Source organism: Aphelocoma coerulescens, chromosome 4A (genome assembly GCF_041296385.1).
Source record: "Aphelocoma coerulescens isolate FSJ_1873_10779 chromosome 4A, UR_Acoe_1.0, whole genome shotgun sequence".
Classification (NCBI taxonomy): Eukaryota; Metazoa; Chordata; class Aves; order Passeriformes; family Corvidae; genus Aphelocoma; species Aphelocoma coerulescens.
This window is the reverse complement of record NC_091018.1, coordinates 12,368,315-12,394,316: the sequence shown is the minus strand read 5'-3', so window position 1 is coordinate 12,394,316 and position 26,002 is coordinate 12,368,315. Positions and strand designations below refer to the sequence as shown.

Below are 26,002 nucleotides of genomic sequence, written 5' to 3'. Positions count from 1 at the left end.
AACAGTGAGATAGTATCATATGCTTGAAAGTGATGAGTTTTAAGAAAACATAATATGCTTGCAAAATTTGTCAAATGCTAGATGATATTTGTGGAGTGGGATGATGATACTCTGGTTTTAACAGTACCTTTCAAAAGCAGCAGTGTGACACTATCTGTGTGCTAGGGTCACTTGGTAGCAGACACGCAAGACAGAATTAAGAAACTCACTAAACTGTGCTTGAATTTGAATAAACTGGATGTTTGGAAGGGATGAAGATGTTCCCTGGCAACTGTAACTCCACATTGATGATGGAGGGTTTTTTTTAAAGGAAAAGGTATTTTTTCCAAAGAAACTCCTCGGTTTATTGTTAAGCTTTGAAGGTGAAAGATGATATGAGAGTCTTTTTTCTTTTTATATCATGACATGCATTGTTTGGAGTCTTCAGAGCTGCTAACAGGGCTGCTGAGAGAAATTGTCATTCTGGGACTTTGTGTCCCAGTAACTGAGCAGTTTGATACACAGTGGTTCCAGTAACCTCCAGTAACATGAGAGGAGACTGATGTGCATTGTACTGGGTGTCTCAGTCATGCAGCTGGAAAATATGGGTCCCTTTCCTCATATCCAATTCTCCCTTCTCACTTAATTGAGCTATTAGCGTTTTAGAAATCATTAGTGCCTAACAAGTCTTGTGCTTTTTGCTCAAAATAGTGTTGAGTGCATTTGAACAAAAGGGATGTTTCTTTCAGGAAAACTTTCCTAAAAACATATCTGCTCGTGGATTTGAGTCGGAGAGCTGTTTCCTCATGCAGAAAAGAGAATTCTCTCCAATTTATTGCTCTCTGGTGATAGTAGGGAGAAACTCACTTGTACTGCTGCAGAGAAGTTCCCTGTTTCTGTGCAGTGGCATTTACTCGTATTTACAGCATTTAGTTTCTTATTGAATAACCTGTTGAATATTCATCTGTAAATTAAATTTTTATTGCTCAAACTTGATCAGGCAAAGGTTTTCTGACTAAACCCCTTTTGAGCTTAGTAATAACTATGTTGGACTTTGATGTCTTGTGCCCCCAGTATATCCCTGTCCTAAAATATATTTTGTTTTGAAAAATGGAGTTTTACTGTCTCAGGAATTAAAAGCTTACATATTTCTGATATTAAAACCCAATCCTTGTAAAGTATGTCAAATAACAAGAAAATTTGAGCAATGCTCTGAATTTCAGATTATTTGGAAGACATTTCTAGATTAGCGTCTTCATCTCAATGATTGGGTCTCAGCTGAAGGAAACAAATGAGTTTAAGTGAAAAGTGTTTTAAATTAAATGAACTGTTCCATTTAGCCGTGGGTGTATTCTCTGACTCCCTCAGGTCCTGTTAGGGTATAGGATTATTCAACACCTGGTCTTGCTCCCTAATTCTTCTTTTGGCTCTTCTAAGTCATCCTCTCCTGGGAAGTATTCTGAGTGCATTTTGTTTTTCACAGTTTGAACAATTAATTTTTTTCTTGCAGCTCCTAGAAATAAAACCTTAATGGAGCCTTTCCACTCTGGCCCAGTATTTATGCTATGCATGATCAATACAGAGGGAGTAAAATTCTGCTTGTGCATATTTTTCCCATCCCAAGTGAAACAAAAGTTGTCAAATCACAGAGGACTTCTATAACTTTAGCTTCAGAAATACAAGTAAGGGTGATGGTTTCTCCATGTCTTACAACACTGAATGCCTATTGTGATTCCTGAAAATCAAAAATCAAGTTCCTTAAAGGAATTATTTGAGCTCTTATGTGTGAATATATTACCAACTCTAATTTTAAGTGTTATCTTACTTTTTCTGGGATGTAATTTGCTCAAACAAAGAGAAAGGAATCTTTTTCATTCAATGAATGAAATGATGAAAATGGCAAGAAACTTGAACAAAAACCCAATATTGAAAACTGAGGGCAACCTGAAAGTAGCAATCTCATTTTATACAAAAAAATCAGTTTGTGTTCCATGAACAATGTTTTTTCTCCCAGTGCAAGTTGATTAAATTGTGAGGAGTTGTGTGTTAAAGATCTGTAAGGGATACAAGTGGGAGAAAAAATCCTGAGAAAGTAAGAAAACTTGCTTGGTTCTACAGCTGCCTCATTTGTCATGATTCTCCAGGGTCCACTTAGAAGAAATCAAGATTTGCATTGAGGCTTGAGAAGGGAAATGTTTTCTGCTTTGTCATTCTTCAGAATAAAACTCCAGTGTGTTTCCAATCCTTATCGAATGTGACCTATTCCTCATTAGCTATTTCTGCTTTCATAAATCAAATGTGAAGCATGTAGTTGGAATGTTGAGAACAAAAAGACCAAGAGTGCTTATGGCTGAAAAATAAAGTGCTGCAAGTACTACCTTTCAATCTCTTATCTCTGGACTTGAGGGTTTTATAATTTTGACAAATTTGGCAAGCTCAAAGAAAAAATTAAAACCATTTTTTAAAATCTGAGTGCAAGATTTCAAGCCCTGAACTATACCAAACATCTGTAGTTTATTTTTTAAATACATGAAGCTAGAGGAGATGCTTAAGAGCTAATTATCAAAAAATTTTTGGAAGATGGGGATTAAAGCCAATGACTTTTGGATATTTTTCTACTTCCTGTGGATTGAAGCAATTAGTAAAAATGTTGCCATCAGCAGAGTTTCCATCGTTATTTCCCACATGTATCCTTTGCAATTGTACACATTTTTTCAATGATAAATAAAAATGAATCTTCTTTCTCATTTGAAAAAAAAAAAAACAACCAAACCCAAGATTAAAAGTGTCCTACTGATACTAATATGAGCAATATCATTTTTCATTAAAGGTAGAAGTTGTTTATATCCTAATATCTTGATAAAAATATTCAAGGTTATTTTGAGCCCTGTGGGACAGCAATAAAGGCTTCTACTTTAACAATTGAAATAAAGAGCTTTTAGAAACCCTTGAGTTTCTGTAATCAAATTGAGCATTGGTCTATTGTATGAGTTTGTCATCTCTGACGTGGTTGACTCTAAGATGGTCTGTCAAATAATCTGTCTATATAAAGAACTGCATAAACTCATCAGCAAAATGCCTGTCTGTACCAAGAAAAATGTGCATTTATGTTATTAGCATTTTAATTATTTAATTTTTATTATGGGAATCATCTCATTGTAAAATGGTCGCTGTATTTTAAATCATGCTGTTAGTTAATGTGCACTGTTAGTATCCAGAAATTCAGCTCAGCTAAAGACAGCTCCTGTTGTTCTGCAAACTCTATACACAAATAACAAATAGCAAACTCTATACACAATAACAAATCAACCCACGGTCCCCTCTTGTCCACTCTGGTTCAAATCATAAAAATTTTGGTTAGATTTTGCCTAAATCTAGCAAATACTTTAATTTTCTTCCCTTAAGGTCATTGTGATGTACTTTAGGAGAAGCCCAGGTTTCTTTTAGAGAAAACTAGACATAGCTTTTCTTACACATCTAAGCATTTTATGCTGTAAGATGTGAACCTGTTTTGGGATGTGTCAGGATAATGTCTTAATCAGGATGAGTAAATTCAGTGGAAAGGGGGATTCCTTAGAGCCTGGCAGCTTACACCAATACTGTGGCAGTTTTACCTCTTTCCTGGATCTTTGCATTCCTGCTCACATCTATGAGTAAAAATGAAGTTTTCCTACTGAAGCTCCCATTAGTACTTATGTTGCACTTTCACTCACCTACAATTACACAGTAGTTGTTTCGTGTGTGGAAAATATGTATTTTGACTACTGAAGTATTTTTTGAAGGCAAACAGTACATAGATTAGGCTGTGAAGAGTTATTTATTATAGCTGTTCCTTGACCTGTACTTGGATACTTCCTTGCAATCTAGAAAAATATTTTGAAAGCATTTTATGCCTTTCAGCTGAACACATAATTTTCAATATTTTTATTGTTATCATTACTTATTTTTGAACAGAAAGGCTGTATTTCTCTTGGAATCCAAATTTTAAAAACTGGAATAGAATCTGACTGCTTCTTAAAAATTACAGTTAAAAAAGCAAAAAAATAGTTTTTATATGAATATGCTCTCTCACTGACCTTCTTATCTTAAGAATTACTGTTATTTTAGCTGGTTATTCACATGAGTAATCCACTGAACTCTGTAAAGGTTTCAATATTCTCGGTGTTATGACTTTTACTGTTACAGAAATGATTTGTAGTATTTTACTATTACATGAAGCAAATAATATGGGACTGCAGAATCTACTTTATTTCTCTCTTTGGTTTCTGTCACTTCCATCCAGCATAATGACCCATTTTCTAAGGTGCTTATACCTGACACACATCTGTATTTATATTGATGTACATAAATATTACTTTGTGATATTTCTGAAAATAGTTCCTGGAGCCTGGGGACTGTTGTTTTCTGCCAGCAATATAGGAAGGGCAAGCCAATACCTGTGCCCTTCAGGAGAACTGACACAAGGGCTCTGACAAAAAAAGATGACAGAAGCCAGACAGTTAGAAATATATAAGATGTGGTGCATAAACTTTATAGTACACATTTTGCTCTGAATTTCCTTGCTTCCATATAATTTTGGATCAGGAGAAGGAGGTGAGGGACATCCCTCCATTCTCATAATAGTCTCTACATTACTGACCATTTTGTGTGTTAAGGAGGTATATGGATTTTATTAAATACTTCCTGTTCTGTCTGCTCCCAAACCATTTCAAAGATCATATGTTCTATCATGCTAATAATATGGATTTTCTAACTCCATGAAGAAGTTTATGCAATAAACCTTGATAACTTCTAGAAAATTATCAGCAATTGCACAGACAGTTAGTCACAGTCAAAATTTGGCAGGTTTAAAGACTCAGTTAAACTAAAAAAAAAATTATATATTATAAAAATTATATCTGCATGTGACTTCTCTGAAGAATCCAAATCTGAGATTATAATTAACATTTTTTTTCTCTCTTCTTGGAACTTCCAGATTTAAAGCACTGATTTGTCTTAGTATTTTGGATTTCTGGTTGTACACAGCCTCTTTACATCAAATGAGGATAGACATTACTGAAGTATAAAATACAGGGAAATAATGTCTTCTATCAAAGCCTAGTCCAATTCAGCTGTCTTATTCATCAGGGACAACAATCCTGGCTCAAATAGGATGTTTTTGGAAAGTTAAATGTAGTGGAAATATTTTAATTTCCACAGCTGAACTTCTGACAACACTTATCTCTTAAGGGAATAGTTTGGCATAAAATAAGCAAATCTCTTCTGACGGTGATACTTCTGTTTGGCTTTAGAATCTTACTTAGAAACTTACCACAGAAAAAAACATGGCAGAGAACACAGAAAAGTCTGTAGACCTAGAAGGTGTATGGATAACCCTTGTGTTTTCTGTAAATATAAACAGTTTATCAGAAACAATTCTGGATACAGCTGAATGATTGCAGGTGTGTAGGGTCACGTGATAGTCTGGATCACTGTTCCATGCTTTCCTTCTGCAGTGCTACAAATTTCATTTCATTGATTAATACCTGAAATAGAGCAGGTTCTATTATATGTCATTATTAATAATATTCAACAGCGGGATTTTGGATATGCCTTTCTTAATTTACCAGTTTGGATTTATTTTGGTGTGAAGATGCACCAGTGTTGCAGTGTGACATTGGGGATGACAGACTTTATTGTGTGTTTGTGTGGTGGCATTGCAGGGGTAAATCTTGTTTGCATCTCCTCTGAAGTGCTCCCCATGACATTTCCCCAGCTTCTCTTGGTGTCATGTTACATTTTGGTGCATATGTCATGATCTTCTCTATGACAAAGAGTTTTAATAAGCTATGTTTTAAGTGCATACGATGGAATTTCAAGTCAGTTTTTGCTGATATGGTTTTCTAGCTTAGCTGCTCATGAAAAGTGTGAAATTAAAGCTAGATACACACCCACCAGGACATGAGAAGCATAATGTATTCAAACTATAAAAGTGTTTTTCTGAATGTGTTAATCAGCTCTATATACCTTCCAATTATGCTTATAATATCTGTTAAAGAATCTTCCTATATTTATTTATTTTTAATTTTGGGGCTGATGCAATATTTAGAATACAATCATGTTTTGGTTTGCTGTGCTCTTCTTGCCAATTTCTTGTGTTTTGAAGTCTCTCAGTGATTGCTTCTCGTTTTTCATTAGTGATGGCCCCTTCAGACAGGCAGGCTCTGAGCTAATTAGCAAATCTTTGTTCACGAATGGTTGTTTCCTCCAAAAACTCTGCAGGAAGGAAACTCATGAACAATACTACACAATCTGCAGTTGCAGAGGCTGTAGTGTTACCAGTAATGTGCTGCAATGTTCAAATTAAGATCCAGCACTTTAGAAATTATTAATTCATGCTCTGTGATGGGGAAGTTTATAGTCCAAAGGACAGTGGAGTAGGACGATGCACTGCTGGAGGTCTGAGAGTCAAAAGCTGGCATGCAAGAATGGTGTCTGTTTAAACCACTGTTTGAAATTCCTCTGGAATTTTGTGGTTAGGCCTACAAACTGGGCTTTTTTTAGTCATTATTTGGCAAGCTCCAAGCTTTCTTTGTTTTCTTTTGTCCTGCATTTTTCATCTTTTGATTCTGTGGGTTACTAATTGCTGCTTAAACAAATTGTGCCTCACAGTGATGAAAGGCTGAACTCTGACTTTTGTCAAGGTTGGAAGAGGCAGTGAGCAAGATGAGAAATAGATCTAAGTATGGCAGGAGGAGGAGCTGGGTTTTCTGATGTGGTAAAGCAGCAATATCTGGTACCTCTGGGATGTAAGAAACTGTGAGACGAGTTTCTGGTCATCACTGGGTGCTTCTGATTAAGGGCAGTAATTTGGGAGCAGGGGTAGGCATTTGCCTGCTGTTACCTCGTGTTACATTCATGGCTTCATCTCTTTGCTCTTTGAGGCATCACAGTCCTTGTTCAGTGAGACCACCCCTGCTTATTTCTCGTGGCATAGTTTTCAAGACTGTTTGCTTATTGCATGTGATCCATTCTGGTTCTGCATTAAGACAGAATCTTTTTATTTCTGGATAATTTTAAAGTTTTTCATATTAAATGAGCAATACAAATTAGTATTGCTCAGCTGCAGAGGGAAGTGCTGCCAGCACCACTGAAGGGGTGCAATTGCCTCCTGGCAGACATTCCTTAGCAGATCTTTTCTGAAGTCAGGATGTGTTCCTTGGGTCCCATGCTCTTATAGTGGGAAGGTGTGCCTGAAACATAACATCAGTCTAGTCAGTCATTCTGTAAATAAGCAATCCTTAATGACTGCATGAAGGTTTGCCTGTGTGTAAACTCAAGCTTCCCTGGAGTTACCCAGATGAGGGTTCTGGAAGGGGCTATAGCACATTACCTGTTGTACAGTACATGAAGAATAAGAGTTCCTGCTGCTTCAGAGCAAGACAACCAGAATATTGATTAAGATCTGGCTCCAGAAAAGATGTATGTTAATCCTTTTGAAGTGAATGTTTATTCAAGGAAGTTTCTGCAGCGATTGCCCATAAATTTGATGTTGCTTTAAGCAACGGGTAGAATACATATTTCCTTGAAAGGAAATGTAGCATATTGGCTCCATTAAAAGTGAGTGTATATTTTGTTAGCATGTCGTGTCATAGCTTAAACTTAAACTCATGACTAGGCAATTCAGTGCACATTACAGTTGGAAATAGCTCTAACATGGATTAAAATTTGGCCATGTGATGGCTTTGATTAAAATCAACATACGGAATGACAGTTACTAAAATGCAGATGCAAACTAGTACAAAGAATTAATAAGGGACACTGATAATAGAATGGCCATCACTTAATATTTTATGTAGATTCATAAAACATCTTTCAAATTTTGAATCAACAGCTGGTAAAAAATGCAATAGTAATGAGCTCATTTGTATGTAAATGACTGTCATTCTATTCTAGGCTACCCATGCTTTATGGTATCCTGCTAGATATCGCTAAGTATGGTCATGAAAATAGGCCTTTTCAGGAAACCCTTCAAAAAATCAATTTAAATGCAAAGTCTTTGCCTGGCTTTTAAGTTTTCAAAAGTAATTCATAAGGTTCTATCAGTCTGAAAGTTCTGTATACTTGTATTTAAAATAGTAATCCAGTACATTTTTGGGAGCTGAATATCATACAAATGAGGAGCTCTAGGGTAATTCTGGCAACACCAGAAGGTAAATTCTTTGCATGTTCAAACTCCCTTGGAAGAACTGGGCAAAGTAGGTGGCAATGTGTGTCCAGAGATGTGAAGTAAATGTGCAAAAGAATCCACATGGTGTGTGTTCCTTGATACTGCTTAGACTCAGTATCTGCTAGAGCTCCACAGTTTCTGTAAATACCTGGACTTAAAGGTAGGAAGAGCAAATTTATAATGAGAAATTTTTACACGGGCACCTTGCCATTACAAGTTTTTGTACTACATTTGGTGCAGAAGTGAACCATGTGCCTTTTATCACTTTTAAAGGATGGCCATAAAGATGAACATTTTGACCTTGGCATGAAGGGCTGATGGATGTACAGCTCAAGCTTTATGAGTTAAAAAAGTATTTTGGGGAAATGAAATAACTGAGGGGTTTTTTGATAGTATACAGCAATATACAGAATAATAGGATGTTAATATTAGTCCTTTTACTGAAAAAGTAAATTTTCCAATGTTTGGAGCATTTTTGATCTTCATAAAGCTTAAATTAAGCATAAATTAGTTAAGTTCTAAAGAAAAGAGTCGACTTTCTCTCATATTTGCTAAAATGTTTAGTTCTTTCTTGTTTTTAATAATACGTTAAGTGTAAGTGGCTTACACACACTTAAAGTGAGAGTCGTAAGTGCAGATTGGAGGTTAGAAGTGTGTTAACATGAAAAGCAGAAAGAAGTGTTTTGATTGATAGCTCAGAAGGAAATGCTAAGGATAAATATAAATACAGTTGATTGCAATTGATGTGGGCAAGTGGTAATCAGCTGCTAATCTAAACAAACAAGACTCCAGCAGATATTTCAACTCTTCACCTTTCCACTTGTCTTTGAGTTGCCTTTCCCAATCCCATTTGCAAACAATTTTTCTACTTGTAATATTGCTATTACATTTCTTATGCTGTGGGCAGTTAATGAAAAATACTTTTTAGAAAGAAAGAAGTGTATGGATGAAGTGAATGTTTTTGATTTGGGGAAAAGTGTCCTCTTTATCTTTCAGGAAAAAAACCCCGGTATCCTAGTTTTCTGTAAAGTTGACAAAGTACACTGCCTTATTTATTATACTATATACATACAATATGGAATTATTAAAATAATATCTACATGCACAAATTCTGTGTGAATTGTAATTTTTTTTAGAGTGGCAGGAAATATGAAAAAGGGTGCTTTTAGTTTCTGCTCCATTATTTATCTCACCAGGGAAAGGTTTTGCTGAGATAGCAGTTTGCATTTTTTCTTGTGATATGAATTATCAGGGTGAAACCAGTTCTCCAATAGTGCTTTACTGTGGGTAGGGTTCCTGCAAACAGTTGTAACCTTCAGGCTGATGGAGGTGACACAGACTGACTGAAGTGGATTGTGGGATTCAAGGGTCACATAATGAATTCTGATGAAGCCTAATGAGGTGGTGGGACTGACCATTTTTTATTGGATTATGTGTTAGCACAGAGCAGTTTTGAGCTGTTTGTTAATGTGTCAGCCCCCTTGTGAAGTGATTAAGTATTAAAGGTACTTGAAAATACAGTTGCTTTTTTCAGTCTTCCCTTTTAATTTCCTGGAGGATTTCCTAGACTACTCTGTATAAATAAAAAAACCTGAAACATATAATAATTGGTTTGTGACATCTTTTTAGGAAATCTATTTGTGAAAGTGCAAATTACAGAAATTAGTTGATTGCTATTTTTACCACCAGTTTTAATCTGTGTAGATTGTTTAAACTGTAAAACAGTAAAAAAGACTTTTTCTTCTGCTTAAGCCCACATATGTGGAAAACAAGTAGAAAAGTAAAGACAAATAAACTGAAGCAAATTTTAGCAAATATTAAAAAAAAATTGAAATTGCTTATGGAAATGTAGGTGTTTGGACATTGAATTCAAGAATTACATTAATTTAGAGGAGAAATAATGACATTGGAACTGAGTTTCCAATTAGAATGAATTATCTTACTATGGATTTTAAGTAGTTAAACTAAAAGCTTTTTGCACTTAAGTTACTAGCTGTGAAGTAAGATGAGATATGAATACTTTCAAAAATCAGCTCATGAGTTGCTTCCTTGTAAAATTGTTGTTTATGAATTGAAGCAAAAATTGAAAAAATTAATTATGCATAATTATTGAGGAGTGTGATTAGAGCATTGTGTTGTTTTCTGGCTTGTTTATTGTATATCCTGAAAGATGATACAACTGGAACTTCAACTGAAACTGAGGTGATAGGAACTAATGCAGCTGTAAGAAGTTTCAAAGCTGCCCACAAAGGGTCCTGCCTTACCCTGTTCACACAGCTTTTTGATAACACTGAAGTTTAGCAAGGTTTAGCAAAGTGAAACCACAGTCTGATGGAATTTCAGACTACTGTAAAGAATTGTCGGCAGACCCTATAAAAGCCTACAATACTACATTGGGAAGTCTCTCAAGGCTCCTTTGTCAAGGCTAGTTTATTGTCCATATAGTTTGTTAAAAGGCTTTTAGAGCCATGATGGTCGATTGGATTTGTGTGGCTGTTGCAAATGTGCAGTAAGTCAACATTAAAGTTCTTATGAAATTTTAATGCCAAAAAATTAAAAGCACAAGTGCCATAATCAGTTAATAAAACAAAATATTTGAGTCTCTGACCCCATGCTGCCAGGTGGGGATCAGTGAATGGTGCAGGAGCAGGGAAGTCACTCTTCCCCTGTACTCGGCACTGGTGAGGCCGCACCTTGAGCACCGTGTCCAGTTCTGGGCCCCTCAGTTCAGGAGGGACGTTGAGACGCTCGAACGCATCCAGAGGAGGGCAACGAGGCTGGTGAGGGGCTTGGAACACAAGCCCTGTGAAGAACGGCTGAGGGAGCTGGGGTTGTTTAGCCTGGAGAAAAGGAGGCTCAGAGGTGACCTTATCACTCTCTACAACTCCCTGAAAGGTGGCTGTAGTCAGGTTGGGGTCGGTCTCTTTCTCCAGGCAGCCACTGACAGAACGAGAGGACACTGTCTCAAGCTTTGCCAAGGGAAATACAAGTTGGATATTAGGAAAAAGTTTTTCATGGAAAGAGTGGTGAAGTACTGGAACTGTCTGCCTGGGGAGGTGGTGGAATCACCAACCCTGGAAGTGTTTAAAAAAAGATTGGATGTGGCAGTCGGTGCCATGGTTTAGTTGAGGTGTTGGGGCATGGGCTGGATTCGATCTTAGAGGTCTCTTCCAACCTGGTGATTCTGTGGTTTTCTGTCTCTCCAGTAGATGCGTATTTGTAACTTTTCCTCTGTACACGTGGTCCGGTGCTCTGTGTTAGAGAAGTATTTCTGCATTACAGACAAGCATAATATCCAGTCCTAATGCTTTGTACTGATGAGCATGTGTTCTGTGTGAAAAACACTGGGTAGTAGTCAGCTCTATAGCTGGACATTTACTGTTTACTACATGTTCCTGAACGCTTTTGTGTTTGTGCTCAGTCAGATATATTTTCCAGATATTTTTATATTTTTTCAGTTTTATGATCAGAAGTGAATAAAGGGTGACATGTTTATTCTAAAAACGTTGGTTACTGAGTTTTGATAAAAGTAACATATTAAGTATGGGCCTGGAGTCAGAGTGTTTCTCATGGACTGGACCTTTAGCAAACCAAGTTATGTGAATTTCAGTTTTAGTTTGTTTTTTCCCTTGAGCTTCTCACATTCACCTGTTCTGTTCCCCCCACCCCAAGAGTTATAATCTTTATTTTTCAGTGTAGTACATATGCTTTTATTTTTCCCTTAGTCTATCTCAGTCTCTGCCAATTCTCTGTAAAATCAGGGACCATTTTGAACTTGACTCTTTAAGAAGATAATTTGGTTTTACCAGCATATTTCAGGGTTTGGCACCAAGTTTTACAAGCTCAAAACCTTTTAAAGTAACAATATAAATCAAAACTGAAAGTGGTGGAATATATGACCACCACTTAAAATCCAACATCTTTGCACAATGCTGAAATTATGTAAAAGGCTTAAAAGATGATCCATGTGTTTACTCAGTGCAAAGATGGATGAGAAAGCAAATGTCAAGACCCCCTCAGGACTATAAGACAAAAGTTTTTTGCCTTCTTTTAAAACATAGAGGTGAAACAGTTTTAAAATGTAAACAGTTCATAAACTGCATTGCTTGCATGCAGAATACAATCAATTAGCTAAAATGCAAAGTTAATTTAGAAATATAATTGTGTATCTTCAAACTAGAATAAGGCAAATGGACAGGGGAGCAGAAAACTGATATGGAAAATCTGTTTCCAAGCAGTAATCTTTCCATGCTGGGAGGACTTATTAGGAAACTTGTAAATATTAAATAATTTGAAGGAAAAAAAAAAGAGGACTATTATGATTTATATCATCCTGAAGTAACAGCGGCATGTAATGTTGTTAGCTTCAGAGAAGAAATTATTGTATTTTCTGAAAGTCATCTGCAGTGGAGGCTTGTCATGGTGTAACTAAGAAATAATGACTAGACCAGTCTTAGTAGGAATGAAGTTTGCAGATTATATATAATGACAGGGAATGTAAACAAAAAACCCTGACTAACCAACCACCTACCTATTGAATAATATATTTTGGGGGGAAAAGTAAAACAGCTACAAAGGAAAAATGTGTCTGATTTTGTACATTTACTTACCACCTGTTGCAAGAAAGTTTAATGCTTGTTGTTGCTATTACTGAGATTGACTGTGTGAGTGAAAAATGTTTTCATTGAAAACAATGACCTAAATCCTCTTTACTTCAGTCATAACAGGACTTGCACGTGGGGGCAATACATTGTGGTTTCTAATTCACAGTATACTGTTGCAACAGTTGCTATCTCCAGGATGGATCTCACTAGGATTTGCTCATATTTGGTGAATTTTTTTTTTTTTTTCCAAATAAACATAGTAATTGCTAAAATCCTCTAGAGAAGTTCTTTACAAATGATGGACTAGTGAGTTTTATCCAGGTATTTCTCTCTCTGCCCTAAGGTGTCTTTCTTAATTGTGTTTTAGTATTTACTTCATTCTATGAAATAGAGATGAAGCTTCCTACCAGCAGTGTATGGACCAATAATGCAGTTTTGTTAATCTCTACATGAACACCATTATGTCACATTGTTGGCTTTCACTTCTCCATCAGAGAGAACAAACATTTCTCACTGGCAGTTTACTTACTTAGCATCTTGTGCAAAACATTGATTCAGATAATGATAAAGTAGATAGAAACCAATTTTCTACTATCATATATATTGTCTGCTATCTGTTTAATCTAGTCTGCATATTTATCTAAATTAACTGTCATTTGGAAAAAATTTTTGTCAACAATATAGACTACATTTAAACTTCAAACATAGTGCAATTCAAAAAAAGAAGATTAAAGGTAGGATCCAATGCATTCATTTTCTGTCTAATTTGAACCACGGTGGTGCCCTGAGCTTCTTTTGTAAAACACATGTAAAGCAGAGTATGAGATGTTTACCAGAAGGAAGTAGAAACATTTGCCTATCAATGGTCATGTAGAAAGCTGTAAGAGTGGGGAAGTTTCTCTAGTGAGAAGATAATGCATTCTTCTTTCTCAGTGGAATTTTTTTTTTACTTGGATAAGATGTACAGAAGTGTTCAAGGACAACGGATTGACAAGGCCATATTTTTATTTTTACAAAGATTAAATTGCTCTTGATTTATAACAAGAATATTCTAGATATAAACGCAACATTATGCCTTTATTTCAAAGTGCTTGATCTTCAACAGATGTTTACTTCAGCAATTACAAGTAAAAATTCAGTTTCAGTTACCATTTTCTTGGCAGTTAGTAATCTTTGTCCCAGCTGGAACTGAGCATGTAGTTTTCTTGCAGAGATGCTATGGACCTGCAGGCAGATTTCACAGAAAGTGGTGATAAGTTACAGGAGGAAAATTTTACTTTGTCAGAGGTCAGCTTCAAAATCTCATTGATATAATTGTGCTAAAAATTAATTTGCCACATACACAATATAGATTTCATTACTGCACAGGTTAATGCACCACACGAGCCTTTTGTTAGATTTAGATGAACAAGTGGTGCTTTGTGCATGTCTTTATGTTTCCAGATAGGGGAAGTTTGCTGTGAGAGGAAACACAGTATGTGCATTTAACAGGAGTGACTGAATACCAAAACAGAAAAAAACTTTCTCAGACAAGGGGCTATTACACTTAGGGTTAACTTCAGTTTATTTAAACCCTAAAAATAGACAAAGGGTAAGGACAGCATAGGCTTGATGGGAGCAATACCATGCCACAAAGAAACCCTGTCTAAATTAAAAAACTCACAATTTAAAATACAAAAGAGTTAAATAACGCCAAGCCAACACCTGTGCAAATGGTTCTGTTTTGTTATTCGCCTCTTGCTAAGTGTTTTCTCGGTGTCCTTTTGTTCACTCTGGTTGTTTCAGCCCTCTCCACAACCAAAGTCACTGTAAAACTGAAGTGGTGCTGCCCTAGGAGGGCAACTCCTCTGTGTGGAACCCCTGGTTGCAGTCACTCACTATGACACGAGAGAAATACTGAAAAACTGTCAGTCGTGTTCTAAATAAAAACCAGCCAATCATACCTGTGTTTTTCATAAAGTTTAAGCTTAGTGAGATTTTTCTATCTTTTTTATATAGAAATGTTTTTATATTTTTACTTCATTTTCTGCTATCCATCACTTTGAAATAACTTCTGAAACATTTAATCATAGCTGAGAGATGAATAAGAAGTAACTGTTCAGTAATGTAGCTTCCTTGGATGTTTTGAGAAGCAAATATTTGTATTTGCAAGAAATAATAATCTAACTATGATTCTCAACAGGGTGTCATAAGATTTTCAGCCAGAACAGTTTGGGAGTACATCGTTTCAGGCTATTTATTCCAGAAGTGGGAATAGATGAAATTGTCCAATGGGATTGAAAAAGTTCCATAATGATACCATAAGACATTAACTTAGCAGTTGGAAATAACACTTATGAACCACTGGAAGTTAAGTTCTCATGGGTTTAATATTTTCTATAGCCTCATAAATCTGATAGAGACATAATCTCTTTATTAAGTCAGAAATTCTATTTGTTTTTAGAAGATATTGACAATTCTGCCCTGAAATGAGCTCCTCACAGTAAACCAATTTGCACACAGGAGATACTAGGAGAATCCTCCACATGTAAATGATCAAATATTAAGTCTCTCCTTGAAATTCAGCATGGAAAAAAAAAAAAGACAACTTCAGAAGGCGTACAAATGCCTATGTTAAGGTTAAATGTATGCATTAATTTTCTAGATCCTGGGGGGTTTGGATCTTCATACAGGTGTTTTGGGTGTTGCAAAACTCTAATCACGATAATGGAGTTTGGTTCTGGTCCTGCAGAGAGGCCAGCACCCTCTGTCCTTTGTGCTTGTGTGAATGCTAAATGGAAAAGGGGAGTTTATGTGGGAATCTGTGAGCTGAGGAAAATCACTGGTTAATTCAGACAACCATGTTTCTCCCATTTTCAAGCTCTAGTTTGTAGGAAGATTTTACTTAATTCATGTTCTCTGGGTTTGCTTTGGTGGAACTATGTTATAAGAAACAGTGGGCATAGTATTATAATTATTGCCTTTGCAGATTACATACATTTTCCATTTTTTCTGTGTTTAATTTAAGATGTAGCTAAGTTTTCCCCAAGGAGGTTCTAGAGAAACACAGTTTATGGAACTACATATTAGAAATCTCATCTGGAGAGGGGAAGCTTCTGTAGAGATGATTTGTTGTCAAGAAATAAGAAATTGAGTAGGGATCGAGACGTAATATAGGACTGACACTTGTGAGTAAAGACAGAGGGTGGGACAATGAAGGAGGCAGAGTATTTGAGAGGGAAAGAAGTGTGGAGTTCAGGAGGGATCATAAGGAAAAAGGGCAGGTGTAATGCTTTTTAGTTTGGGCCCAAAAAAACTTAGATAAACTTTCTCTTGATTGGGAGGTCTTTCCTATTCTTTTAGTTGGTTTTCCTATGCAGCACTGTTGCTGGGTCTCACCTTAAAAGTCACTGCCTTTCCACTGCATTTTGCACTGCATGCGAAGTGATTTTGACATCCATGAAGTTAGTATTTATTTAAAAGTGCTTGCACTTTGTGTGTCAGTATACTCAGTATATTAGGGGTTCATTAACATGTCGTGGATTTGAGATATTGATTAACATGGAGAAAGTTCTATGGTTTTGAAAAAGCAGATACAAAGCTAAATATTTTTTGCCTTCAGTAGCTTCAAAATCATTCTGTAGCCCAAGTCATGCCCTTGATGTCTCCAAGATCTGGAAGAGGTAGCAAATAGCTATAGGTTTCCTGGTAATTTCCCATGGCTAACGTGAATGCACGTAGTCTGTGGCTTATGAGCTCTTTCAAGGTTTCTCTTCAGAGAAGCCAAGGGGTTGCTTAGAAACATCATATATAGTAAAGAAGATGCTTGTAGTACTGTTGAATGTTTAGCAGGCCTTTAGAGAGGAGAAATGATTGGGAATAACATGGTTCTATGTTATTATGTATGATAGTTTCCTTTAGCCAGATGATTGTATTCAAAGCTGTCCTTAGTATTTTATGTTTGATCGAGTGGAATATTTCATGTCAAATGTAAGTTTTTCCCATGTCTCTTAAGAGGATAAACTGAAACCTTACGGACTTGGCTTGTTCCAAATGAAATATTGTGTTGCTTATAGTTGATGACAAACAAGCTAACAGCAAAGAGCAATCATGAATGCAGCTTTAGTTAATTGAAAGTTTTGTAATGAAACCTATTGGCATTGAGAGTTAGCAAATGAGATGCAATTGGATTTCACCCAGGGAAATGTTCTTGATTTGCAGGATGGAAACTGATATTTAATCTGTAATCTAGCAAACCTTATAGTAGCCTTTGGTCTTTATTTTGAGAATTTCAGAGGTCTGAGTTTCTGACAATAACATGGAATACCTTTTGCAATCTAAATGCACTGTGTCATGCTGAAGTCTCCCTGCACCCCTACGGGTCCTTGAGGAGAGGGAACACCTGAAAGGCCTCCCAGACTATATGGTAGCTAACATGTGCTTTTGTCTAGTGTTGATCTTTTTTTTGTCTCCAGACTATATGCATTATTACCTGGATTTACATAGTTTAGAAATCTTTTAGTTGATGAATTTTGCTTACATCAGAATACAAATGAAAATGTAGTGTTGTACCATGAAATTAGTTTGTCCCTAAAGTGAAACTGGGTTGTATGATGCAAATTGATAAAAGTGATTCATTATTAATGTATTTAGGCACTGTTAGCTGCAAATTGGTGACAGGTTAGATAACAAAATGCCTAAATGAGTTGAAAGTGTAAATTCCATTGTATTTAAATAGTGTTTGTAAAGCTTTTACATGCTGTAGACATCTGTATCTTCTGAAGTACTGAGCCAGAGCTATGGAATCATAGGTACCAGCAGTGCCTTAAAAACATTTTTAATCACTAATTGCTACAGACTTGTGTAATGCCCAGTGAGATTCACAGCCATGGGCTGGTATTTGAACCTCTGTGTTCTCAGCAGCTCTGGCTATGTGGACCCTGTGCACACCAACCATCCCAATGAAATCACCCTGGTAAATCTCATCAAATTAATTGTTAGGCAATAACTGCGTGTGAAACATCAGCTTTTCAGTTTGAGTAAATCAGCCAGGTACTCATGGCCACAGACTAAGTTGCAGAATGTGATTGCCAAATGGAAAATCTTTGGAATAAATGGACATGGAAACCAGTTATAATGTAAAGGCTGTTAAGGGAATTAGTCTCTTTTATGTAGCTGTAGAAAATTCAGCATAAGATTAATTCATGTTTTACTTTTGCAATTGTAAAGGCTAACGTAGATCTGCCACCATGCAATAGTTAAAAACTAGGCAGACACCATGCCTTGATTCATATATCTAATGGACTCTGATCTAATCATTGTGCTTACACAGCAACTGATTTCTTGCATTTTTGAAAGAGTACATGAAAGAATTTGCATCCAGCTGTTTTGTCTGGGGCAAATGTGTATTTTTTTTTTTTTTAGCTGGATAGGAAATAGCAGGAAGGGATTTAGCTAATTCTTCAGAATTTGTGTGGATTAAGGAATCAAATCTGTTAGTATTGTGTATATACTTGATTATTACAGAAGTATCTAGAAATAAAGGGAACAAATAGAATACTGGGGAAATGGCTGTCAAAACATTTGGATTTGATATTCCTTTTAATAATCCATATTTACTATTTTATAGGACAATCAAAGGACTTTTTAAAATTGAAATTCCATGAGCTGGAAGTAATGCTTTCTATTAGGGTGTTTTCATGAGGAATATTGTCTTTTATTGCTCTCATGTTGAGTTCTGTCTTTAAAAGAGGGGAATTAAAATATGTGTAGAGATGAGATAATAGTGGATTCTGTTCCTGATGTGAGTAAGCATGTTATAGGAGAGTAGCTGAGACCTTCATCTTCCTTTAGCTGCAATAGCAAGTCTGTCTGATTTACTTTTGTATGTTGCAGAACTGCATCATTGTAATGACTTTTCCAATACTCTGCTGCTGAAACTTTCTAGCTCATGCATACATGTGTTTTGGAGGAAGGAAAGGAAAAGGGAGGGAATGACTATACCTGTGTTCACTGGGAGTGACATTTCTTCTGTTATGAATGCTGCAAATGATCCATTACCCTAATTTTGTAACTACAGAAAGTTGGCGTGAGTTCCTTGGCCATGTGACAGAGTCACCTCCAATAATACTGATTTTCATGGAGCTATTTATGTAGCACTGTGGTGGACATGAGCACAGTTGTAAGGGTGACACTCAGAAGTCGCATCTTGCATGGGTGATTCATGTAATAAGAAATGACAGCTGACCACAGGGATGAAAGGAGAAGGCCTAAACAGAGCAAGAGGAAAGATGAATAGAAATGGGTACATCACCACATCACTGAGAAATCATTGAAGAAAGAAGCAAACTGCTGTGTGTTCTCCCCTCAGTCATTTAATGCTCTGACTATATATATATATATATATATATATTTATTTATTTATTTATAATTTTGACACCCCCACCCCTCTTATTTTTGAGACTCTCTGGCAGATGCTGACTTGCCTACATCAAAGGCAAATGCTCAATGCATTAAGCTTACCAATTTGATTGCTGTTTCTATGTCACCATGTAAATACAGTCAGAAGGCATCTGCACCACTGTGTTGGCAGTTGAAAGGGATTTTTTCTGCCCTTTACTCCCTGTTTTGCTGGTAGCATTTGTACTCTCATTTGCCTTCTCCCTCCCTAGTGGATTTCATGGCTGGGAGTAGCACCTGTGGCCACTCTGTGCTCTGACAGCTGCAAGACTCAGATGCCAAGCTGTTGAATGTATTTTTTCTATTGCTGTCATCTGGGTTAAAAGAGAGCTTCCAGGCAGACCTCTCAGCTGTGTCGGTGTTCATTGCTCGTAGGTGGACAACAAGGTGTCATTAACTCTTCATGATTTCATTTATAGTACACTCATAGGTGCAGAGTTAGCTTTTTAGCACGTGCAGTTCTAGAGAGTAAGTTCTGGTCTACTGTTTAATATGTTTAATACTCTTTTTAGATCATCGTGTGCTCTGGCCAGAGTTGATAACTTCTTTTGTGCTCTGCATGTGGTCAAGAACACTCAGGGTCTGTAGCAAATTAGGGATGCTCTTAGAAACATCTCATCAGCATTTCTTACTTGGCTGCTGCTGAAGTATTTGAAATCTAATTCAGTGTTTGGAAACTGGGAGTACCTGGAAGCAAGCATGGCTGGCTCAGCTAACACATCACCAGAAAGGAGACTGTTAATCAAAGCTCCAAGCATTGCTGTAGGATTGTGCTTGTTAGGATGTACATGTGCTCTGATACAGCAGCCTCTGCATAAAACCAGGCAAGATGCCTTTGGGTTAGGATTAGGGTTAGCAAAGGGTACTAGAGTCAACTCTGGCTCATGGAAGAGGACAAGATTTTATTGCATTTATTTGAAGGAGATTATTTTTTTTTTCTTAATTTCTTTGTAGCTTTGTTGTTTCTTTTTAGCATTCTGAAGTGGTATTTTGAAGTATAACATGGCTAACATAGGCTCATTCCTAAATGACACTGGATAAGAAGTTGTAACCAATGACTTCTTGACTTTCTGACTTTATTGCTGTCTAATGTGTGCACTGGTACATGGCAATATATTGTGCAGCTCTGTGACCGCTCTGGGCAGGAAAAGCTCCTGAAAGCAGCAAGGATTCCTATGGCCTGGAAGTGGTGTTTGAGAGTCACTGGAACTAGATATTTAAAGAGACCTAAAAACTCTGTCTCTCTAAGACTCATTGTGAATTAAAAAGCAGAATTAGAAATTGCAATTCAAGTTTGATCAGATAAATTTAGAGATATCACTAATCTCTTCCCTGCCAGAAGTCCAGTGAGCAACATCTTGTAACTTCATTTCTGTTCAATGGACTGTATGTTGGAGAAGGGGTAAATACAACTTTTCTGTGTGAGATATAAAGACATTTGTGGGAAATCATATTTCCACCAGTGGGCTTATGCTCTGCATTCTGTTCAGCTCTTTAATGCTGAAGTTTGCATACAGAGTTCCCAGTTTCAGTGTTCGCATGATTTCTTTCTGAAGATTATTAATTTATACATACTCTCTTGTACAGAGCTCTAGGCTTCAGAAAACTTTTTGTGGAAAATGGACCCACAAATTATTTTGGCTCATGCAATTTAGTGAGGCAACATAATGGAAAGTACAGTCTCTTTTCTGTTGTAAGCAAAATGTGTTGGGGGGGAGAGATGACCTTCGGAGATAAGCCTGAAACCAAGCAAAAATGCATTCTCCTCCTATTTCACATTGAGGCTGATTTTTATCAGAACACTTGGATGCATTTAGAAGTGGAGTTTAGGAACAGGGATGGACCTTCAAATGTACCTGTGTGACTCTAAACATTACCTGGCCAATTATTTTTTCCCCTGCTTGTTATATTCTAGTCTTTGACATGAAAGTTCAGAGTGATCAAGGTAGTTAAATGCCTTGTGTGCAGTCTGGGAGAGATATTTCTCTGTGTGTAAGTATGAAAACTTTTTTAAAAACAGGATGCTTTAATGTAAATGAATCTCTTTTTTTAGAAATTTTTGTGCACATATAAAAACATATTTCAGTCTATTATATTTCTGCAGCAAACAAACTCAAAAGATTATTTTTATCCATTGCTTATATATGGTCAGGTTCCCACTGAACCACAAAGCTGCTTAAGGACCTGCACACAGTCATTTGTATAGAGGGCAAAAGTCTTGTTGGCTGTTTTGCTGTAAACAGAGCAAAGATCTCTTTGACTCAAACAATCCTCTCTCCCTCCCTGCAAATCACAGGCCATATGAGCTTACGGGTTTCCAGGCAAATCCAGCCTGCAGCTGAGGATCCAGGGCTGAGCAGAGAGCGTTGTTGGGCTGGGCACTGGCAGTCACTGTGTCTGTGTGTGCTCTGAACATGTCGTGCACTTCTCTGTGTGGCTGTGTGTGCCACACGTGTGACCTTATCTTCCTCCAGCCCCTGCAAGGCGTATTTTCTCTACCTCACTTCATGGCTGCTGCCATATTGTTCTGTTAGGTCGTGAAGTTCAGAACTGTTGAGGCAACTGGGAAAAAAAGGAAAAAAAAAAAAAGAAAAACAAGACTATTTCCCCAGAATTACATGGGATGTAATTCCTGCTGCTTGTAATAGATTTAATTAATAGAGGTTAATTTACCTGGCAATGCTGTACTCTTGTTTCCCATGCACTGGGTAGTTTCAAACTCAGAAGTGCTGGGTCCTATTACTTTAAAAAAAATAGAAAATCAATATGTAATAATAAGCAATACATCTTACATGTTATTACATGCCTAAGTATGCCAGCTGATGCCTGATTATGTTTGATTATGTGTGATTTATTTTTTGACAGCAGTATGACATTATTTAGTTCTTATGATCAGGTAGGTGTCAGCCCATACAAATGTTTGGTAACTCCAGTTTGTAATGTTGGTGGTACAAAGGGCTTGAACACACCTCATGTAATTTGAGCAGAGAGGCATACATGGAAGATGAAGAGCCACTGATTCACCTTGTTGCTCAAGATGTGTCTCTGCGAATTCACATTGAGTGTTCTGTGTTGGAAAGAGCAGTGTGGCAGCTCATACAACTTTCCTGAGAATTTGGCTATGAGAATTCTCTAACTGGCCAAAGGAATAAAAAAATATAGTAGGAAGCTAAAACGATAAATGGCCCTGAAGTGCTTGTTACTACTCATAATTTTTGTGCCTTAGTTCCACATGGGATTTTAGAATGTGATCTGCTTTGAAAGAGGCTGATTTTTTCTGCTGAGCACCATATGAAAGTCTAACTGTTCTAGCTGCTTTCCAGGCTTTGATTTGTTTTGGATTCTCATGACTGCTTAGTTTTTGAGGGTTAGGGAGGATGTATCCATGGCAAATAATGTGCTGGCTTCTGTAATATTGGCATTGCTGAAGATAGCTTAAATTTTGTTTGGGAGCTTAGATTAGTACTGAAAGACTGAAGCTTTTAAAAGGTCTGGTACCGGAGGCTTTCCTGGCCCTGCTCTGCAGCCTGGGCATGCTCAGATCCTAATCCCCTGTTAATCTCCTTTGATGGTCCTGAGCCAGTGCCAAAAGAATCAGATGGACACAAGAAGAGTTCTTAGAAATTTGTTAGGGACTGGCATGTTAATAGTGTTAAAATACTTAATCATAAAGCAGTAACAAGAAGCCTTTAAGGCCCACCAAATTTTTAGTGTTCTAGAAGTTTGGAAGTGTTAGACTGCTTTGTGTTTTACCTGCTGTGTTCACATATATGAAGATAATAAGAGAGCATTCTTCTACAAGTGCCAAAGGGGTGGCCATGAAGGTTTTCAAATAAGCAGTACATCCTTACATGCAAAACTCTTTGAGTTCCATCCTGTGGTCTGCATGATTTTCCTTTAAAACTATGCATCTGCACAACTGACTAAAGAGATATCTTAAACCCTACTATTTTAGCCCCTAAAATAATAAAAGATTTCCAATCAATTTTGTTTTTGGAAGGAAGCACAGGAACAGCTTTCTTTAAATTTATTTTCTATTGGTATGTATTTTTTGTGATTTTTCTTTTTCCTCTTGCCCCCAAATCCATCTCATATTTCACAGACGAGGGAACAGAGTGATGGTGTGTCACATCCAGTTATATCAGTCACTTTGGCAGTCATTACTGACACAGCTTAATGCAGTCTGACTGATGTAATCAGACATGATGTCTCTCACAGAATACTGTGTCACCCTGAGAAATATAAGGAGACACAGGTTTCAGAAAAACACAGTTAAGGGTTGTTTTACAAAACAAATAATAACCCATGGCATTGTGTCTGAAGACAGGGACCCAAAACATGTAGGTCCTTCTGGACAGAAGAAGACCAGTGTGCTAAATTCATTTCCTTAGGGAGTATAAGGTTTTTTTCAGCCCACTTGACTGAACTTCATTTATAAAGGAGTTAATGCAACTTTCTGCAATAGTAATTTCTCTTTCTGTTCCTCACCTAAAGCACAATGATGTTCATTTCAAAAAGGTATTTTGTGTGCTTCCCATTTTGGGATACCCAGCTTGTGACCTCCTCGGTGCTTCTGGTTTCAGTGAGCTGATCTATCTCACATTTGGCTTTCAAAATTGAGAATATCCAAACAACTAGCCACAAAGGACATTTTAACTTTGGAAGGCACTGTGTAGCATAAATGTCATAATTAGTTTCAATGTTGGGGTATTCACTGATGGCATTTTGAATTTATTTTACTATTCTCACAGTTCAGCGGCTGCTGCTGAAGCACCCAGATGCAAACAAAGCTTGTATTCATATTTCTTGATGTGTAGTTAGAGCAGGGATCATTTCTCTGATCATTAAAGGCAGGTGCTCAACTGGACCTGATGATTTCACAAGTTTGAATTTATTGATCCAAATCTCAGCTTTAGTTTTCCTGACCTCTAGAACAGCATGTGAAATCTGAGGTCCACTGAAGTCAGTCCCAAGCTTCCCATTCACTTCAGCAGGGCAGGCTCAGACACGTGGAGCTTGCTTCAGGGACTCACTGAAGTTGTTTGAAAAAAGTTGTCCAGCTGGTTAAAGTGACAATTGGATAAGAAATACCACTTGAAGTGTCTCTGAAGGATGTTGAGCCTGTTAAAAAACACCTATTATTATCACCTAAGCAAGTGAGAACTGAAAATTCCATTGAAATGGAAAAAATATTGATCAGTAACAATGAGAGAAATGCTTGTCTATACTTTGAAAAAGTGGCTGTAAGCCTTGATTTGGGATCCATCCGTATGACTAAAATGAAAGTAATAAACATTAATGTCATTCTGGACCCATAAATCCTACTGGAGACATCATCAAGCTGTAATTATAACAGACATTTAAATTAATGAGTTGGACATAAATGTAACTATCAAAACTGTTTTAAAAATATAGAACTTAATCTGTACTTGTCTCCATCTCCAGAAGTGTCTTTTAATGTCTGTTCTTAAAACAGCACTTTTAACTTGATTGGGTTTTTTCCACTAAAAGTGAAAATGAATGCAAATAATTTGTGCTTTAAAATAGAAAAAACAAAAGAAAAGAACTCTGCAGGAAAACAAATGTGTCTCTGTCTGCCTCTCACTGTCACCAGCATTTTAATGATCACTTTACAACTTTGCTATCTCTGAACTTAGATCTGCTTCAGCTTCCTCAGCTTCATTTGCATTCAGCACTATTTTGCTGTTTTGGGAAGTACTGACTGAGAAAGCAATAGAAGAGTTTTTATACAATGTCTGTGCAAAAAGGCTATGGAAATGTAGGAGTGTGGATTTGCTCTGTACATGGAGCTGTTGGTACCTCCACAAAAATATTAAGTCCCTATAAAGGTGTCATTGTCTGGTGTGTCCAATATATGCTGCTGTTTAATCTTTCTGGAGGGGGTAGCATTTGAAATGCTTAATATGCTACATAATTTTAGATGAAAATTAATTAGCATGAGCAGGCAAGGCACCCTATGGTGTCACTGTTTAGTCAGTTTTCTATGGAGAATCACACTTTAATAGGAAAAATAGTATTGTGCTTTTTTTTTTTTTTTTTAATGTTCTAAAGACATCATAAAAACAAGCAAATTAAAATTAGTAACGATGTCTCATCTTATCATATGTTTTCTTGCTTTCTATGCCATCCATTCTGCTGCCATTAGTGAAGGAAACCATGTGGGGGAAAAGATTAACAAAACCTAAGTGGAAAACCTCAGACAAATGCTATTTTCTTTTCCAGTCCAGGCACTGCCAATGCCTTCCTGGAAAAACTGCTTCTGAACCTTTCATCCATACTTTTGGATGGTAGTACTGGAGAAATTTGTCTCAGTAACATAATTAGAATCACCTGGATGGAAGTGAGAGCTGTCAGGGGTGTTTTAAATGCTCCCAGTTTGGTGCTATGTGGCAACATGATGGCTATATACAGCATTTTGAGTCTTTAAATTACTGAGATAACTGACCTAAAGGAAAGAAAGAAACAAGAGACTGCTTAAAAAAATTAATAAGAGCAACTCTTTGATAAATACAGTGACTGGAACAAATAGAGCAATGAAGCCTGTTCATATGTTAAATCTATGAAGAGGTAGTTGATGAGAAAGTTTAAAAGAGTGATCACAGTGTGGCTAATCTGAAATGTGATCAGAGTTAAAATGTCTTGGTGATTCGTGTAGATAAGTATTTGACAGAAGTGTTGATTGGAATGACCTAATTATTTTAATCATTTTGAGGGGGAGGGGTTGGTTGGTTTTTCAATAAAGAAATCAGTT

General features: G+C 36.7%; 2 long non-coding RNA genes across 2 annotated transcripts in view; one reads left to right on the top strand and one right to left on the bottom strand.

Annotated features, from left to right (window-relative positions):
* Positions 1–26,002, top strand: part of LOC138110447 (uncharacterized) — a 283,040-nt gene that overhangs the window by 10,281 nt on the left and 246,757 nt on the right. The gene's annotated exons all lie outside the window — the stretch shown is intronic.
* Positions 13,877–24,285, bottom strand: LOC138110449 (uncharacterized). The gene is made up of 4 exons (XR_011150934.1): positions 24,157–24,285; positions 21,904–21,972; positions 21,542–21,792; positions 13,877–14,016 (listed from the first exon to the last, which is right to left on the bottom strand). It is a non-coding gene; the product is annotated as an uncharacterized lncRNA (long non-coding RNA).